The sequence below is a fragment of the Chiloscyllium plagiosum genome, unplaced genomic scaffold (genome assembly GCF_037043375.1).
Source record: "Chiloscyllium plagiosum isolate Xiang-an unplaced genomic scaffold, Cpla_swu_hap1 HiC_scaffold_27, whole genome shotgun sequence".
NCBI lineage: Eukaryota > Metazoa > Chordata > Chondrichthyes > Orectolobiformes > Hemiscylliidae > Chiloscyllium > Chiloscyllium plagiosum.
Window position 1 is genome coordinate 21782662 of NW_028270165.1, and position 15049 is coordinate 21797710.

The window sequence follows — 15049 nt, forward strand, 5'->3', positions numbered from 1 at the left end:
CTCCCCCATCCCCTCCTCCTCCCCCCATCCCCTCCTCCTCCCCCACCTCCCCCACTCCGTTCTCTTCCCCACTGGGCCCCTCCCTCTCCCCAGCAAATGAACAGGGAGAAACCTACTTGGATATAGAGTATACGTTGAAATTGCTGAATGAGGCAATACTTCCTACAGGTTAAGAAAGGGAGTGTGCGCGTTTTGACTTTGAGCTGTTTTTACATAAAAAGCTATTTCTTCTACGCCTTTTTGCTGGGGTGAATCTGAAGCTGTAACAAAGTTGGGTCACAATAAAGGGTTACCTGAACTTACCGCCAGGCTCAGACTCTCATTGAAGGCTTTGAGCTTCAAATGGTTTTTGTTTTAAACCTGTTGATTTCTTTCAGCCTCCTGCACTAAGTTTCCAATGTCGTGTATCAGATGGAGCAGTGAATGAGTAGCTAGTATCGTTGGAAATTGCAAATATTTCAGGAGTGCAGGTACTGTTTCGTTTTATCGGCATTGTAAAGTTTACTGGCAGCACCAGGAGGTGTGGGCTGTGTTAATTAGAAATGATGTGGAGTTGCTGGTGTTGGACTGAGGTGGATAAAGTTAAAATCTGCACAACTCCAGGTTATAGTCCCAACAGATTTATTTGGAAGTGCTAGCTTTTGGAGCGCTGCTCCTTCATCGGGTAGCTGTTGAGCAGGATCATAAGACATAGAATTTATGGCCAAACATTACAGTGTCATGCAGTTGATAAGATTTCCTGAACCAGTCCAGTTGCAATTCAGTCTTTCATCTTTTAGAATGGGTTGCAGGTTTCGGTTCATTAACATGTATATCCCAGAACTACTTTTAACTCACATTCTCCCGATGACTTAAGATTTTATAAAATTAGGTGACACCTCAGCTCAGACAATGCAAGAAAGGTGTGAGGTTCAAGTCTGTCTGTATCCCAGTCCAGAGTCACACATGTTCTATTTCCAAAGTAGGAATTTATAAAATATTACATAGATTGACTGCCTGCAGATTGTGTTTTGCTCAAATAGCACAATGTATCTGCAAATGCAAATTCACTGCATAGGTTTGTGTGTGTGTGTGTGTGTGTGTGTGTGTGTGTGCGCGCGCGCGCGCATGAGAGAGACAGTGTGTGTGTTTGCATGTGCATGCTTGATAAAGTGTGTCGATGCAATGGAGTATAAGCCTGTGAGAAGGTGTGTGCATGGATTTGAGTGTGGGAGGTGTATGTGTGTGAGAGAGGGTCTGCGTGACTGGGTGTGTATGTGTGCGTGTGGGAGTGAGAGACAGTGTTAAGTGTCGTGAAGGTCCCGGTTGAGACCGTCCTCATGGGTTCCAAACTTGCCTATCGGCCTCTGCTTGGCCAGTAGAAACAATTAATCAGTTACTGGGTGGCATGGTGGCTCAGTGGTTAGCAGTGCTGCCTCGCAGCACCAGGGATCCGGGTTCGATTCCCACCTTGGGCAACTGTCTATGTGGAGTTGGCACATTCTCCCCAATGCTTGCACGGGTTTCCTCCGGGTGCTCCAGTTTCCTCCCACAATCCAAAAGGTGTGCAGGTCAGGTGAATTGGCCATGCTAAATTCCACATAGTGTTGGGTGCATTAGTCAGGGGTAAATATAGGGAGGGGAATGGGTCTGGGTGGATTACTCTTTGGAAGGTCAGTGTGGACATTTTGGGCCAAAGGGCCAGTTTCCATACTGTAGGGAATCAAATCTAATCTACACGCACACACATTGGAGAGGGCAGGGTGAGACTTGTCTTTCACTTTGCAGAAGGTGGGAGGTTCTGGAAGCTGTGATTCAGGGTAAACACACGCTGGAAGACCTTTGGCTCAGAGAGATGGAGTTGGAAGCCAGGCTGCAGACATGTCACGGGGAAAGTTAACCGGACACTTTATTCCAGAAGATGGTCATTCCCCTCTGGACAGAGCCTTCTGATTAGGTCATTGGACAGGGTCAGAAGGGTGAGAGTGTGAATCACACAGGTAAAGGGGATCTGAGATTGGGCAGTGGGGAAGAGCTAACTGGCTGAGTGGTGGGAGGGGGGGGGTGCTGGGGGTAAGGGGCAGAATATTGACAGGTGATTGTCGTCTTTCTCTGCAGTTAGCAGCAGGAGGCCAGATGGCATCAGTGTCTGTCTGGTACCAGGTTCAGGAACCGACGTGCTCAGGACAGGAGAAGTGGGAAAGGGAGGCTGCAGTGGGTGTGGTCCATAAATCTCAGGAGGGGAGAGCTTCTGCTGAGGGCGCATGAGAAGTCAGAAGCTATGAAAACAAAGCAGAACATCAAAGCTCTGGGTGGCATGGTGGCTCAGTCGTTAGTACTGCTGCCTCACAGTGCTGGGTTTGATTCCAGCCTCAGGTGACTTTGGTACATTGTCCCCCTTGTGTCTACGTGGGTTTCCTTCAGGTGCTCCAGTTTCCTCCCACAGTCCAAAGATCTGCAGTTTCGGGTGGATCAGCTGTGCTGAAGTGTCCAGGGATATGCATTTTCGGGTGCGTAGGGTATGGTAAGTGGGTTGGTCTGGTGGGATGCTGTTTGGAAGGTCAGTGTGAGGTGAATGGGCTGAATAGCCTGCAGGGATTATGTGATTCTACTGCTTTAGCCATTTGTATATTGAGAAATGATTACTGTGGTCCTGGGAAAGGTGGGATTAAGAGTGTCACTGTCCTCTGTCCATTATTTTTCTGTCCCCCTGTCCATTTTCTCTCTCTTGACACCCACCCTCAGCTCCCCCCCCCCCCCCCCAACCATTCTCTTTCCCCACCACCTATTATTTCTCATGCCTCCATCCCTCTTTGATCGCTGTATCAAGCCCTTCTAAGAAGAGAGAGACAGATGATGATGACTACCTGGGAGATGGGGGTGCACAAGAAATGGCTGATCTTTAACATTGAGCACAGCTACTCAAACAACATTAAAGCATGTTCAATTCTATTTTTAAAAAAGCTGCAGGCATCTTACTGAAACTTGCGTTGAAACATGTGCAGTCTGGCCACAGTTGAGGACAGGCTGTAAGGGGTGAGTTGCCCATTCTAATATTGTCAAATTGGTTCAGACTATGAAGAAATAGAGTCATGGAGCATGGAATGAAACAGTTTGGTCTGTGCCGACCAGATATCCTAAATTAATCTACTCCTATTTGCCAACACTTGGCCCAAACCCTTTAAACCTTCCTATTCGTACACCCATCCAGATGCCTTTTAAAAGTTGTAATTGTTCCAGCCTCCACTACGGCAGCTCATTCAATACATTTACCATCCTCTGCGTGAAACAAGTTACCCCTCAGGTCCCTTTTAAACCTTTCCCCAATCACCCAAAACTAATGTCCTCTAGTTCTGGCATTTCTTGAGATAAATTAAATGTCTCATGTTTTTTCTCATCCTTTGGTCCCTCATCTTTCCCCACTCAACCTAAACCTATGCCCTCCAGTTTGTGACTCCCCTAACCAAGGGAAAAGATGTACAAAAGGTGAGCAGCCAGCCAAAATGCAAAAGGAATACAATGTTGAGCCACAGGGGGGAAAAAATTGTGGTTCAACTTTTTTTTTTCCTCCGATTGGCATTTAGAACATAGAACAATACAGCACAGAACAGGCCCTTCGGCCCACGATGTTGTGCCGAACATTTGTCCTAGCTTAAACACCCATCCATGTACCTATCCAATTGCCGCTTAAAGGTCACCAAAGATTCTGACTCTGCCACTCCCACAGGCAGCGCATTCCATGCCCCCACCACTCTCTGGGTAAAGAACCCACCCCTGACATCTCCCCTAACATCTCCCCTATCATCTCCCCTATACCTTCCACCCTTCACCTTAAATTTATGTCCCCTTGTAACACTCTGTTGCACCCGGGGAAAAAGTTTCTGACTGTCTACTCTATCTATTCCTCTGATCATCTTATAAACCTCTATCAAGTCACCCCTCATCCTTCGCCGTTCCAACGAGAAAAGGCCTAGCACTCTCAACCTATTCTCGTACGACCTATTCTCCATTCCAGGCAACATCCTGGTAAATCTTCTCTGCACCCTCTCCAAAGCTTCCACATCTTCCCTAAAGTGAGGCGACCAGAACTGCACACAGTACTCCAAATGTGACTTAACCAAAGTCCTGTACAGTTGCAACATCACTTCACGACTCTTGAATTCAGTCCCTCTGCTAATGAACGCTAATACACCATAGGCCTTCTTACAAGCTCTATCCACCTGAGTGGCAACTTTCAAAGATCTATGAACATAGATCCCAAGATCCTTCTGTTCCTCCACCTCCACTAAGAACCCTACCGTTAACCCTGTATTCCGCATTCTTATTTGTTTTTCCAAAATGGACAACCTCACACTTGGCAGGGTTGAACTCCATCTGCCACTCCTCAGCCCAGTTCTGCATCATATCTAAGTCTCTTTGCAGCCGACAACAGCCCTCCTCACTATCCACAACTCCACCAATCTTCGTATCATCTGCAAATTTACTGACCCACCCTTCGACTCCCTCATTCAAGTCATTAATAAAAATTACAAACAGCAGAGGACCCAGAACTGATCCCTGCGGAACTCCACTTGTAACTGGGCTCCAGGCTGAATATTTGCCATCTACCACCACTCTCTGACTTCGACCGGTTAGCCAGTTTTCTATCCAATTGGCCAAATTTCCCTCTATCCCATGCCTCCTGACTTTCCGCATAAGCCTACCATGGGGAACCTTATCAAATGCCTTACTAAAATCCATGTATACTACATCCACTGCTCTACCCTCATCCACATGCTTGGTCACCTCCTCAAAGAATTCATTAAGACTTGTAAGGCAAGACCTACCCTTCACTAATCCGTGCTGGCTGTACCTAATCAAGCAGTGTCTTTCCAGATACTCATAAATCCTATCCCTCAGTACCCTTTGCATTACTTTGCCTTCCACCGAAGTAAGACTAACTGGCCTGTAATTCCCGGGGTTATCCCTATTCCCTTTTTTGAACAGGGCACAACATTCGCCACTCTCCAGTCCCCTGGTACCACCCCCGTTGACAGTGAAGACGAAAAGATAATTGCCAATGGTACTGCAATTTCCTCTCTTGCTTCCCACATAATCCTAGGATATATCCCGTCAGGCCCCGGGGGACTTGTCTATCCTCAAGTTGTTCAAAATGTCCAACACATCTTCCTTCCTAACAAGTATCTCCTCTAGCTTACCAGTCCGTTTCACACTCTCCTCTTCAACAATACGGTCCCTCTCGTTCGTAAATACTGAAGAAAAGTACTGATGAGATTAGATTAGATTAGATTACTTACAGTGTGGAAACAGGCCCTTCGGCCCAACAAGTCCACACCGACCCGCCGAAGCGCAACCCACCCATTCCCCTACATTTACCCCTTACCTAACACTACGGGCAATTTAGCATGGCCAATTCACCTGACTTGCACATCTTTGGACTGCGGGAGGAAACCGGAGCACCCGGAGGAAACGCACGCAGACACGGGGAGAACGTGCAAACTCCACACAGTCAGTCGCCTGAGGCGGGAATTGAACCCGGGTCTCTGGGGCTGTGAGGCAGCAGTGCTAACCACTGTGCCACCGTGCCGCCCACAAATTCAAGACATCTCCTATCTCTTCCGACTCAATACACAGTCTCTCACTACTGTCCTTGATCGGACCTACCCTCGTTCTCGTCATTCTCATGTTTCTCACATACGCTTAAAATGCCTTTGGATTATCCTTGATCCTATCCGCCAAAGATTTTTCATGCCCTCTCTTAGCTCTCCTAATCCCTTTCTTCAGGTCCCTTCTGGCTATCCTGTATCCCTCCACTGCTCTGTCTGAACCCTGTTTCCTCAACCTTATGTAAGCCTCCTTCTTCCTCTTTACAAGACATTCAACCTCCCTCGTCAACCAAGGTTCCCTCACACGACCATCTCTTTCCTGCCTGACAGGTACATACATATCAAGGACACGTCGTATCTGTTCCTTGAAAAAGTTCCACATTTCCACGACATCCTTCCCTGACAGCCTATGCTCCCAACTTATGCTACTCAGATCCTGTCTTACAGCATCATAATTACCCTTCCCCCAATTGTAAAACCTACCGTGTTGCACGCACCTATCTCTCTCCATAACCAAGGTGAAAGTCACAGAATTGTGGTCACCATCACCAAAATGTTCACCCACTAACGAGCCCATCACTTGTCCCGGTTCATTACCGAGTACCAAATCCAATATGGTCTCCCCTCTGGTCGGACAATCTACATACTAGTTAGAAAAGCTTCCTGGACACACTGCGCAAACACCGCCCCATCCAATCTATTTGATCTGAAGAGCTCCCAATCAATATTTGGGAAGTTGAAATCGCCCATGACTACTACCCTGTGGCTTCTGCACCTTTCCAAAATCTGTTTCCCAATCTGTTTCTCCACATCTCTGCTGCTATTGGGGGGCCTATAGTAAACACCCAACAAGGTGACTGCACCTTTCCTATTTCTGACTTCAGCCCATACTACCTCCAAAGGGAGATCCCCCTCGAACTGCCTTTCTGCAGCCGTTATACCATTTCTAATTAGCAACGCCACCCCCCCCCTCCTTTTTTACCACCCTCCCTAATCTTACTGAAACATCTGCAACCAGGAACCCCCAATAATCATTCCTGTCCCTCTTCTATCCACGTTTCCGTGATGGCCACAACATCGTAGTCCCAGGTACCGATCCACGCCTTAAGTTCACCCACCTTATTTCTGATACTCCTTGCGCTGAAGTATACGCATTTGAACCCATCTCTGTGTCCGCAAGTATTCCCTGTCTGTGCTACCTTCTTCACAGCCTCCCTACATTCTTGGACATCCTGACAAACAGCTAACCTACTTGCTGGACTACAAGTCCGGATCCCACCCCCCTGCCAAATTAGTTTAAACCCCCCCCCCGAAGAGTGCTAGCAAACCTACCCCCCAGGATATTGGTGCCCTTCTGGTTCAGGTGCAACCCGTCCTGCTTGTACAGGTCCCACCTTCCCCAGAATGCAGTCCAATTGGACACTTCAAATCTGTCAGTAACGTAAGCATCTCTGAAGAGCATAATGCGCATGCCCCTCGGTGTCAGCAAGCACTGCGCATGTCCGTTGGTGTCAGCAAAAGACCGAGCATGCTCCTGGTTGTACACACAAACGACTCATGACCTACTTTTGATGTACCAATAGGAAACTCGGGAGGACCGGAAGGTGTCTTGTCCTCCTGCCAATCAGAGCACCGCTATTGCCTGAATGCGGAAGTTGGATAATGAGCTTCTGAAGTTGCTGCTGCTGCTCCTGTCTCTCTGAATGAAGATTGAGCTTTACCCCAAACTGCAACTTTCTTCCTCTGTCCAACAACTGTGAGTACAGCACTCTCTTTTCTCGCCACCTATTCCACTTTTTTTTTTCATTCTGGCGTTCAATTGTTGACTTGCAACAACTGAAAGGAAAGGGAGTGAATTCAGGGAGGGGACAGAGTGTAGCAATATTGGTCGAGAGTGTGGTGCTGGAAAAGCATAGCAGGTCAGGCAGCGTCCGAGGAGCAAGAAAATCGACGTTTTCCTGCTCCTCAGATGCTGCCTGACCTGCGTGCTTTTCCAGCACCACACTCTCGACTCTAATCTCCGGCATCTGCAGTACTCACTTTTTTTGTCGAGAAATGTTGGTCCAGATTTATAGAAGAATACAGCGCAGTACAGGCCCTTCGGCCCTCGATGTTGCGCCGATCCAAGCCCAACTAACCTACACTAGCCCACTATCCTCCATATGCCTATCCAATGCCCGCTTAAATGCCCATAATGAGGGAGAGTCCACCACTGCTACTGGCAGGGCATTCCACGAACTCACGACTCGCTGAGTAAAGAACCTACCCCTAACATCTGTCCTATACCTACCCCCCCTTAATTTAAAGCTATGCCCCCTTGTAATAGCTGACTCCATACGTGGCAAAAGATTCTCACTGTCGACCCTATCTAAACCCCTAATCATCTTGTATACCTCTATCAAGTCACCCCTAAACCTTCTTTTCTCCAATGAAAACAACCCCAAGTGCCTCAGCCTTTCCTCATATGATCTTTCTACCATACCAGGCAACATCCTGGTAAACCGCCTCTGCACCCGTTCCAGTGCCTCCACATCCTTCCTATAGTATGGCGACCAAAACTGCACACAATACTCCAGATGCGGCCGCACCAGAGTCTTATACAACTGCAACATGACCTCAGGACTCCGGAACTCAATTCCTCTACCAATAAAAGCTAGTACGCCATATGCCTTCTTCACCGCACTATTTACCTGGATGGCAACTTTCAAAGATTTGTGTCTCAATTGGCAAACACATGGCAAATGCATTACCATAATGTGATAATATAGCCTTTGCTGTGAGAAAGCAGAAAGGAGGTGCATTGTTTTAATGGTGACATGTTGGGATATGGAGAAAGTGAGGAGTGCAGATGCTGGAGATCAGAGTTGACAAGTGTGACTCTGGAAAAGAACAGCGGGTCAGACAGCATCCGAGGACCAGGAGAGTTGACGTTTTGGACACGAGCCGTTCATCAGGAATGTTATGTGGATGTACAAAGAGGTTTCAGTGTCTTTCTACACCAGTCAATACCCGTTGTCAGACAGGTGCACTAAGCAGTCAGCAGGGCAAATGGTGTATTAGCAAGAGGAATTGAGTTCAGAAGTGGGGTAGGGCCTTCCCGCAGTTAGGGGGTCATTGAATATATTCAAGGCTGAGTTCATCTGATTTTTGAACAACAATGAAGTGGATGGTTATGAGGGAACAGAAAAAATGGTTTTAAGAACAGTTACAGCCACTCTCTGGCTAAAGAAATTTCTCCTAATCTCGGTTCTGAAAGGTCTTCCCTTTACTCTAAGGCTGTGCCCTCGGCTGCTAGTCTCTCCTTCCAATGGAAACATCTTCCCAACATCAACTCGTCCAGGCTATTGAGTATTCTGTTTGTTTCAATTAGATTCCCCTGAGTGTGACCCTGTTAATCAGCATGAACCAGACCCTTCAGGATGAGGTACAGCAGGGATTAGGTTCAACAAAGTGAGAATGGAGGGAGTGTGTGGGATAGAGATTTTGTACTTCCAGGGAATAAGAATTACAGAGAGTTTGCTATAAATTAGAATTGATTGGATGGGGCAATGGGCCAGGGAGTGGCAGATGGAGATTAATTTAGGGAAAAGTGATGTTTGCATTATGGTAAGTCAATCCAGGCAGGACAGTTAAGGGAGTGTTTCAGAACAAAGAGACCTTGGAGTGCAGGTTCATTGTTCCTTGAAAGTGCAGTCTCAGGTAGCCAGAACAGTGAAGAAGGCATTTTGTATGCTTTCCTTTATTAGTCAGAGCATTGAGTATCGGAGTTGGGAGGTCATGTTGTGGCTGTACAGGACATCGGTTAGGCCACTTTTAAAATACTGCATTCAGTTCTGGTCTCCCTGCTACAGGAAAGATGGTGTGAAACTTTGAAAGGGGTCAGAAAAGACTTGAAAGGCTGTTGCCAGAGTTGGAGGGTTTGATCTACAGAGAGAGGCTGAATCGGTCAGGGATACTTTCCTGGAGCATCGGATGTTCAGGGGTGACCTTATAAATATTTATAAGGGGCATGGATAGGGTGAATGCAAAACTAGAGAGCAAATGTTTGAGGAGAGAGAGGAATGATTTAAAAGGGACATGAAGGGCAACTTGTTTCACGCAGAAGGTGGTGCATATATTGAATGAGCTGTCATAGGAAGGGGTGGAGCCTGATACAATTACAGCATTTAAAAGGCATCTGGATGGGTACAAGAATAGGAAGCGTTTAGCGGGATATGGGCCAAATGCTGGTAAATGGGACGAGATTAAGTTAGGATATCTGGGCGGCACATATGAGTTGGACTGAAGGGTCTGTTTCTGTGCTGTATGACTCTCTGGGTCTTTGGTGAAACCAGAAGTGTCATTGTGAAGACTGGACTTTCAGAGCAGCCTTCAAATATGTTTTGTCCTTACTGGGAGCAGAAGAAGTTACAATGAAATCTTTCATTTATGAGACAGCACCTGAGTCAGTGAGTACATCTGAGATTTTGGTGGAAAGTGGGATTTCATTGCACTGTGGGGATGAAACCCTACCCTATCCAGTCATTTCTGCTGGTAGGTGAGATCAGACCTCAAGATTAGTTGGAGTAGATTTAGGATAGAGATGAGGAGGAACTGCTTTTCCCAGAGAATCGTGAATCTATGTAATTCTCTGCCCAGGGATTTACATATTAATGATATCTGCAATCCATTGTAAAAGATGAAAGACTTAACGATCCAGGTTTGTTCAATATATATTTCAATGCCAGGACACTAATGCTTTTCCAGAAATTGTGTCTTATGATCTTACACTCCACAACCACCTGATGAAGGAGCAGCGCTCCAGATGCTAGTGCTTCCAAATAAACCCATTGGACGATAACCTGGTGTTGTGTGATTTTTAACTTTGTCCAGGTAAGGTTTGATTGGCAAGTTCAAATTACCCATAGTGCTCAGGGATGTGCAGGTTAGGGTGGATTGGCGATGCTAAATTACCCACAGTGCCCAGGGATGTGCAGGTTAGATGTATTAGTCAAGGGGTAAATGTAGAGCAATAGGAGTAGGGGAATAGGTGTGGTGAGGTTGCCATTCGGAGGTTGGTGTGGACTTGTTAGAACAGTGAGGGTTCTGTGAAGAGAAGGGATTTTTGTTAACTGTTCAGGAAGGGGAGGAGGGGGGAAGCGGTGGGTGGAGTGTGGGGGGAGGGGGGGAAGCGGTGGGTGGAGTGCGGGGGGAGGAAATTTGTTCACCTGTAGCAACTGGAGTGAACCCGGGGAGGGAGCAGACTCTGCAGACTCAGATATGTGTCTTAATTACCCGGGGAAGGAGGGTTGGAAGGATTGGGTGCTGCTGTTTTCCCTAGTGCATCAGAGTGTGAGGGGTAACCTGATAGACTTTTTTAAAATCATGAGGGGCATGGATTGAGTAAATAGACGAAGTCTTTTCCTTGGGATGGGGAGTCCAGAACTCGAGGGTAATAGATTTAAGGTGAGGGCAGGGGGAGGGAGACTGCAAAGAGACCTAAGGGGCAACATTTTCACGCAGAGGATGGTGCATGTATGGAATGAGCTGCCAAAGGAAGTGGTGAAGGCTGGTACAATGACAACATTTAAAAGTCATCAGCATGAGTGTATGAAAAGGAAAGGTTCAAAGGGATATGGGCAAAGCGCTGGGACGAGATTAATTTTGGATATCTGGTTGGGCACAGAGGAATTTGACCGAAGTGTCTGTTTCTGTGCTGTACATCTCGATGACTCTGGCTTTCCACAAATGTTTGTCATGTCTATGTTCAGTTTCTCTCTGGTGGCGGTGTCAATGCCTTGATGTCTCATTTTGCTTTCCTCCCCACTTCCTGGGAATGTTAACCATTTTGTCTGGTTGTTCTTCAAGAAGCTGCATTCCAGATTTACCCTGAATTGAGATTTTTTTGCTTCCCAAAATCCGACCTGCTCACTCTCAGCAATATCCCAGTGTTGTGAAAGATATTAAATTTCAGGTGGAGTTATCCAAAACTCAGAGATGTCAGTCTTGACGTCTTTGCTTTTCTGCCCCTATAAGATCTTCAGGAGAATGAGTTAGAGCGGAGGGCGGGGGGAGGAGAGAGTGTGGGATAGTGCTTTCAATTTTGTGGAATAACAACACAAACAAATTGCTTGTTCTGAATTTTTATTCTGGACTGATAGTAATGAATTTTGTAATCTCTTTTGACAGAGTATTTGAAGATCTGAAGACGGAAGTTTCAAAATCAACAGATGAAGAACTTATGCCCAAAAGTTCCTCAGGTGCTGCCTGACTTGCTGTGCTTTTCCAGTGCCGCACTTTTCGATACTGACTCTCCAGTGTCTGCAGTCCTCACTTTGACGTCAATGTCTGACAGTCACTCAATCCATCGGGACCACAACCATTTTTGACTGATTCTGTGAGAAGGAGCAAAACGTTTTGGTTCCTGTTTCAGTCCGTTCTCGGCATCAGTGGGACTGGACGAGAGACTCTACTGTTGGAGTGCACGGAGTGTGGAGCCTGAAACAGTTATAAGGCCTGGGAAGAGGAATTCACGGAGGGGAGGAGCTCTACATGTGTTGTGTGCGGTTGAAGTTTTGGCCATGGAGAAACCCGAGGAATCCTGCCCCATGGAGAGACCGTGGAAGTGTGGCGACTGTGGGAAAGACTTCCGTTTCCCATCTGTTCTGGCGATTCATCGTCGCAGTCACACCGGGGAAAGGCCATTCCCCTGCACAGAGTGCGGGAAGGCCTTCAGCAATTCCTCCGACCTGGTGAGGCACCGGCGGGTCCACACCAGGGAGAGGCCCTTCAGCTGCCCCGAGTGTGGGAAGGCCTTCAGCAATTGCTCTGACCTGTTGAGGCACCGGCGGGTCCACACGGGGGAGCGGCCCTTCAGGTGCTCCACATGCGGGAAGGGCTTTACCCAGACCTCCACCCTGTTGGCCCACCGTCAGGTCCATACTGGGGAGAGGCTGTTCCTCTGCACCGAATGCGGGAAGGGCTTCAGCAATTCCTTCGCCCTACTGACCCACCAGCGGGTCCACACAGGGGAGAGGCCATTCCCTTGCACAGAGTGCAGGAAGGCCTTCAACAGTTCCTCCGACAGGCTGAAGCACCAGCGGGTCCACACGGGGGAGAGGCCCTTCAGCTGCCCAGAGTGCGAGAAGGGCTTTACCCAGGCCTCTGACCTGCTGAGGCACCAGCGGGTCCACACAGGGGAGAGACCATTCACCTGCTATCAGTGCGGGAAGAGCTTTAGCCGCTCCTCCCACCTGCAGAGACACCAGAGAGTTCACATGGCATCGCAGGGGGTTTAAAACAGCAACGGCTGAGTGCCTTTATTGACTGGACTATCAACCCAGTTCCGGGAGCTGCCAAGGCAGATGGCAGAATTGGAATTTGGTTAGAAATCGAGTTCAGAATCTAACAACGAAACAATTGTCAGGGAGGGGAGGGGGAACCCCCATCTGATTCACTCACAACCTTTTAAGGGAAGGAAACTGCTGATGTGGGAACGGATTCACTCACTCGTCCCAGTGCATCCTTTACCTGGACTGGCTTACACGTGACTTCAGACCCACAGCAGTCTGGTTGACTATTCTGCACTCCTTCCCCCTCCCCCCAACTCCAGCCGATGAGGGGGGAGAAACCTACAAGGTATGGGTTTAAATTGGTGTATGAGGAAATACTTCTAGTTTATGGCTATACCAAGGATTCAATTACAAAAGGGCAACTCTGTGCTGACAAATAGTAAAGAAAGTGGGGGTGAGGGGGCGGGGGGAGAAGTGTGTGCGCTTTGACCTTGAGCTGTTTTTAAAAAAAAAGATACTTTTTCTACACCTTTTTGCTGGGGGGATCCGAAGCTGTAACGAGGTTGGGTCGCAATAAAGGTTACCTGAACTTACTGCCGGGCTCAGACTCTCATTGAAAGCTTTGAGCTCCAAGAGATTTTTGTTTAAAAGCTGCTCATTTCTTTCAGCTTCCTGCGCTAAATTTCCAATGTCATGTATCAGATGGAGCAGTGAATGAGTAGCTAGTATCATTAGAAATTGTAATTTTTTTAGGAATGCAGGCACTGCAATGTTTTATCAGCAGTGTAAAGTTTCCTGGCGGAAGTGTTCACCAGAAACGTTGTGGAGGTGTCAGTGTTGGACTGGTGTGCACAAAGTTAAAATCTCACAACACCTGGTTATAGTCCAACAGGTTTATTTGGAAGCACTAGCTTTCAGAGCGCTGCTCCTTCATCAGGTAGCTGTGGAGCAGGATCAGAAGACACAGATTTTATAGCAAAAGATCACAGTGTCATGCAACTGATAGGATATATTGAACAAACCTTGATTGCTGTTAAGTCTTCCATCTTTTAGAATGGTTTGCAGGTTTCTGTTCATTAATATGTAAATCCCAGAAGCACTTTTAATTCATGTTCTCAAGATGACTTAAGGTTTTATAAAAATAGGTAACATCTCAGCTCAGACAATGCATGAAAGGTGAGAGGTTCGGTCTGTCTGTATCCCAAACTTGAATCAGACTGGTTCTATTTCCAAAGTATGAGTTGATAAAATATTACATGGATTGATTGCTTTCATTAACTGCCTGCCGATTTTTCCACAAAAAGCACACGTTGAATCTATCTGCAAATATAATACTGCAAACGCAAATTCATCCCATGGACATGTATGTATGTGCGTGCATGAGAGAGTAGTGTGAGTGTGTGTGTGTTTTTGTATGATGGAGTATGAGCCTGTGAGAGGGTGTGTGCACTGGTGGATTTGTGTGTGTCTGAGAGAGACCATGTGTATGAGAGAGAGTCTGTGTGAGGGTGAGAGTGTAGGGTGGAGTGGGGTCACCCAAGGTTATCCTCATGGGTTATGAACTTGGCCATCAACCTCTGCTCAGCCACTGAAAACAGTTAAGCAGTGACATAACACACATTGGAGAGGATAGAGTGGCACTTGTCTCACAGAAGGTGGGAGGCTCTGGATGCTATCATCCAGGGTAAACATACGCTGGAGGACCTTCGGCTCAGATAGATTCAGCTGGAAGCCAGGCTGCAGACACGGTGGTGGTGGTGGTGGTGGGTGGGGGGATCTTAACCGGACACTTTATTCTGGGAGACAGTCATTCCCCTCAGGACAGCCTTCTGATTGGGTCAGGGATTGTCTCCGTTCTCTGCAGTTGCCAGCTGGAGGCCAGATTACATTGGTGTCTGCCTGGTGCCGATAAGAAGAGGGAGAGAGAATGGATGGTGGTGACTCTACCTGGGAAATGGCTTATTTTTAAAATTAAGAATAGCTAAAATGATATATTCAGAAACATTATTAAAGCATGTTCAATTTCATAAAAAAAGCTGCAGACATCTTTTGAAACTCACATTGAAATATGTGCAGTTAGGCCACAGCTGAGGACAGGCTGTAATGGGTGCCGCCGGGACATTAACCGCCTCAACCTGTCGACCCCCCTCCCCTACTCCAACCTCTCACCCTCACAACGCGCAGCCCTCCAAT

General features: G+C 47.3%; 1 pseudogene across 1 annotated transcript; it reads left to right on the top strand.

Moving 5' to 3' along the window:
* The first annotated feature begins 39 nt into the window (after positions 1-39).
* LOC148143404 (uncharacterized) lies at positions 40-14117 on the top strand (annotated as a pseudogene). Its single transcript, XR_015751208.1, has 4 exons — positions 40-470; positions 2944-3015; positions 7169-7341; positions 11754-14117. The product of XR_015751208.1 is annotated as an uncharacterized LOC148143404 (transcript).
* Positions 14118-15049: the final 932 nt, after the last annotated feature.